This window comes from Macrotis lagotis, chromosome 2 (assembly GCF_037893015.1).
Source record: "Macrotis lagotis isolate mMagLag1 chromosome 2, bilby.v1.9.chrom.fasta, whole genome shotgun sequence".
NCBI classification, from domain to species: domain Eukaryota; kingdom Metazoa; phylum Chordata; class Mammalia; order Peramelemorphia; family Peramelidae; genus Macrotis; species Macrotis lagotis.
The window spans coordinates 156,281,974-156,286,868 of NC_133659.1; the positions used below are offsets into that span (position 1 = coordinate 156,281,974).

Genomic DNA, 4,895 nt, shown 5'->3' on the forward strand with positions numbered 1-4,895 from the left:
AGAAAAAAATCAGATAACTCATTGTCTGATCTTGTTACCTCTTAGGCTTCTTGTCTGTTCTTTAAGGATATGATTTCTCTTTCATCACACTCAATTTGGATCAATGTACAACATGGAAACAAAGTAAAGACTGACAGATTGCTTTCTGTGGAGGGGGGAGGGAAGTAAGCATAAGTGTAACTCAGAGTCACGCAGTTAGCAAATGTCTGAGACATAATCTCTGGTCAAGAAGCTTTTATTTTTTTTACCTTCCAGCCAGACCTTCCCTTCATCTCCCTTCCTCCCAAATCACCACAAGATCATCAGATTTAAACATAAGGTTTCAGGGGTTTTCAAGAGTCTGGAAGAGGATTTCAGCAGAAACAAAATTTAAAAGCTTTAATAAAAGTTCCTCTATGAATTGTATTTTATTTGATGGCTCTGACACTCACTCAGCAGCTCTCAAACATTATCTTCAGTTTCAACCAGGGAAGGCTTAGTTTCTTAGTCTTCTAAGAAATCAGTAATATTTGACAAAGCAACAAACTGATTAGAGAGGCAATAGCCTCCATGTCCCTTTTTCAGTCAGCTCTTATATTGCTGTCTTCCTTCCTGGTAAGAAAAAGCCAGAAATTTAGGGGAAGGATAAATAACCTACTTTAGAATCTAATTTTTATTTATTTTCATAGGCATGAGATTTTCATCCCCATGTTTTCTATTAAAACCTATTACTGGGGGCAGCTAGGTGGAATAATTACCTAGCTGTGTGATTTTCAGTAAGTCACTTAACCCCACTGCCTTGCAAAACAAAAAAAATCTATTACTAAAGAAATGTGATCTAATTATTGCAGAGCTTCCTTGCTTCAAGTTCAAGGAACACAGTTCTGAGTCAGAATTTTAGATGATCCCTTAAAATCCAAGTCATTCCTAGAGACAGTTCTGTAATTCAGCTTCATTGATGAAATGGGGTGATTCAATCTACTATTCATTTGTAGAACTTTGGGGGGGGGAAGACATGTACATACTTTATTTTCTGAAAAATGATGGTAAAGTCATATCTATTCCTGCCCACTTGTTTTAACATTTTTGCCTAAGAATTATTATAATATAGCCTAAGAATTCTGTTTAGAAATGTTTCCCAAAATGAGCCAGATCAATTTGATTCATTAGTAATAGAAATAATTTGTTTTTAATCACCTGCAAGTTTCCTCTTCAACAAGCAGTGTATCCTATGGCATACCTCTGATCATTGTGAAGTCAGTGGTCATGTATGGTCATAAATATGCTATGAAGACTAATTGTGACAAAGGAGGATCAGGAAGGTTTATATAGCAGGTCACTTTCTTATTTGATTCAGTCTCTACAACCATCAGTTACAGACTCAAACTGGGTCTAAGCAGGAGGCCAAAGGCTTTATTTCTGAGGTGAGTACTTTTACCTTCTGAGAGAGGTGATCATTGACTTCTAGAGGGGTGACAGCTAAAGTCTTTTTCTGTTTCTTTCCATTTTTACATCAAACTACTGAATTTTTCAATTGGAAAAATCTGTTGTAAAGTGGGTGTATATTTTCAACCCATGAGAAGCATTAGTTTTCTTTGATTTTTTTTTTTGCAAGGAAAAGTGGTTAAGTGACTTTCTCTAAGTATCACAGCTAGGTAATAAGTATCTAAGGATGGATTTGAACACAGGTTCTCCTGGGCCAGTGCTTTATCCACTGTGCCACCTACCTGCCTCCAAGAGCATTAGTTTTTATACATCCTCATTTGTCAGACTAAAAGTCAACAAGTTTAATTGTCTGCTAGGCCTGAAGTTCACAAGTATTCTTTGAATTTAGGTTGTAGTTTGTCTCCTTTATGCTTCCTTTGGCTTCTCATGTGCCACAGTCATGAATTTTGTATTATCTGTAGAGGCCACATATCTTCAATAGGTTAAGCGTCCCAAGGACAGGGATTGACTTCCCCAAATGTTTCATCACAGGTCTAATACAGGAAGAACATTTTTTTGTTGAATTAAGTTACAATAAAGTCAAGTTGAATAGTTAGATTGTCAAGTTACTTGGAATGGTTCCACTAGATCCAGAATCCCAAGTTCCCAAAAGGGCCTTATGCTTTTGCAAAAAGGTAATCAATCAAAATGAGCTAATACCTCCCTGGACTAGGAACTGACTGGGGGATACACCTATTTCTTGATTGGATTTCATAGGATATTTCTCTCTAGGCTGTGACCTGCTCTTCAGAATGATCCTAGAGGAAGGAGAGCAGAAAGACCTGAGGTAAGTTTTTTTTTCCTCCTCAGAAACAGCAGCATGATGATCAATCATTTCTTAAAACTGGTGCATTGGATAGAGCACTGGCGCTGGACTCAGGAGTACCTGAGTTCAAATCTGACTCAGACATTTAATAATGACCTAGCTGTGTGGCCTTGGGCAAGCCATTTAACCCCATTTGGCTTGCAAAACCTTAAAAAAACTTTCTCTTTTTCAATTCAACCTTCAGTGATTATAGTTTTCCTATGGGTCAATTGCATCATCTAATCTTCTGTAACACATAATCTAGCTAGATTCAAGACTTTATTTTTTCTCCTATTTTCTTGACAGCAATTAAGGAAAGGCCAAAAGGTTTTATATTGGTTACTTTGGGTACCTAATTTTGGGGGTTTAAAACCAGTTGTAGATAGACTGACAGATGAAGATGATCCTCACCTCCCTTCCTGTCTGCCCACCAGATTGTACTTTTACTCTCCATTTTATCTTTTCATTTGTAGATGAATTTCCAGGGAAGAAAATGTTATAGGAGACCATCCAGAACCAGGAGCATTCTAAGATGAAGGAACCATATTCTCCCCTTCAGTTCCATCAAAGAACCAAGTATTGTATGACCTAAACAAAAAACTAATTGTCCCCAGGTAATTCTGGCAGACTCCTTTCCTTGACCTGATCCAAGCTAACAAAAGTATACCTGTCCCTGCTCTACCTCCCTTCTCATTCTTCATTTTCCATCCTGCTAGTAACCCTATTTGTTCCAATTCCATTTTCTATTCTTGATCTCAAACCTCCACAGGCAGTTTAGGGCCTTCTTGGGAAAAGTGGGTGGGGAGAGAAGAGGGGAAAGCTATGTATGGTGGATTACAAACTTTATTCTTGGGGTGGCTAGGTGGCGCAGTGGATAAAGCACTGGCCTTGGAGTCAGGAGTACCTGGGTTCAAATCCAGTCTCAGACACTTAACAATTACCTAGCTGTATGGCCTTGAGCAAGCCTTAACAATTACCTAGCTGTATGGCCTTGAGCAAGCCACTTAACCCCATTTGCCTGGCAAAAACCTAAAAAAAAAAAAAAAAAAAAAAAAAAAAAAAAAAAAACCTTATGCTTGGGGCAAGAGCTGATTGCTTTGGGAGTCAAGAAGGAATTTTCTCCACGATCAACACAAAATTGGCCTAAAGTGTGATGGAGGTTTTTTACCTTCCTCCAAAGCATCAGGAACCAGCTTTTGGCTGGAACATTCTGTTTAGATGTTTGTTGTGCAAAACTCTGACTAAAATGTATTGGCTACTAGGGACTCTTTGCGGTCCTTATTTACAAGAGCCTATTTGACCATAAGATTATTTTTTCCCATCTTTTGATCTTGGGTGATAAATTTTCTAAATTTGATTTGCCAATAGTAACTGTTTGACAAACCTTTTTCAGGAACATTCCTGCAATTGGGTTGAAATTAGAATTAGGTCCAAGAGTTAAATACCATATTCAGAACATCTTCATAAAGGGGAGTCTGCAAAGTTGTACAACCACTGTGTAAACAGAATGGGGGAGGGGAACAATAAAATTTGTTACAAAAACATTTCTGGTATTTGAATTTTATTTCTTCTTTCAGAATTTGTGGTTTGAAAGGGAGCCAGGGATACAAGTCATCTATTTTAACCTATCCATAGAATCATGCTCTTAATGATAAGTTTTGTTTTATATCACATCTGTAGCTACTTTATGCCAGAGGGAATGGCCTTAAAACAATTATACATCAAATTGAAAAACTCCTTGGAAAAAACTTTAGCTTCCTTTAAGTTCTAGCAGTATGTTTTGTTTTTATTTTAAAAGATACAAATTCAAAACCAGAAAGTGCTGAAGTACTTTTTAAGTCTTTCTGCAGCTAATATGGTACATTAATTAGCCTGGAAAGTCTTGCATGAACTGATTCTGAGTGAAGAGAGCAGAACTAAAACACTATCTACAGTAACAGCAACATTGGATGATCAACTATGATGGACTTGTTCATTTCATAGGTACAACAGATAATTCTGAAAGACCTGTGATAGAAACTGCTATCCATATCCAGAGAAGGAGCTATAACGTTTAAATGCAAACCAAAGCTTTTACTATCTTAAAATGTATTTTTTTTTGCTGCTTTGATTCTTTCTTTCACAACATGATTAACATGGATTTATGCTGAGCATGATTATATATATATATATATATATATATAATCACTGGGAGGTGGGAGGGAAAGGGGGGAGGGAGAAAAATGTAAAACACAAAATCTTACAAAAAATAAAACTACTGTCACATGAATTTGGAAAAAAAAAGTTAGGCACATTAATGACCCCTATCTTTTTTATTGCACTTGTTCCCAAAACAAAATAAAACATTTTTAAGGTTTTTGAACAAATATTTAGGAGCTCCAGGGGGAGGGTGGTGCTACAGAAAAGGTGAATTCTTCTGTGGGGGGAAGACACAGAAATAGGTGAGGCACAGCTTAGCAAGTGCCTAGAACACACACATGAATTGACAGGTAGAAAAGCAAAGCAACAATGCCACACAACAGATTTCCAGGTGGATTGCTTAAATGTGTCAAGAATTCCTACCACTCATCATCTGGCATGATATGGGTTCTAAGAACCTACTGAAGAAATTTCTATGCTGGGTATC

At 37.1% G+C, this 4,895-nt stretch overlaps 1 long non-coding RNA gene across 2 annotated transcripts; it reads left to right on the forward strand.

The window, feature by feature from the left end:
* Positions 1 to 1,271: 1,271 nt before the first annotated feature.
* LOC141511216 (uncharacterized) lies at positions 1,272 to 4,337 on the forward strand. 2 transcript variants are annotated; one of them, XR_012475290.1, is made up of 4 exons: positions 1,272 to 1,403; positions 2,197 to 2,251; positions 2,743 to 2,883; positions 4,253 to 4,337. It is a non-coding gene; the product is annotated as an uncharacterized LOC141511216 (long non-coding RNA). The 2 variants fall into 2 exon arrangements; XR_012475289.1 differs by lacking the exon at positions 4,253 to 4,337 and having other exon boundaries at positions 1,303 to 1,403; positions 2,743 to 2,950.
* The last annotated feature ends 558 nt before the right edge of the window (positions 4,338 to 4,895 follow it).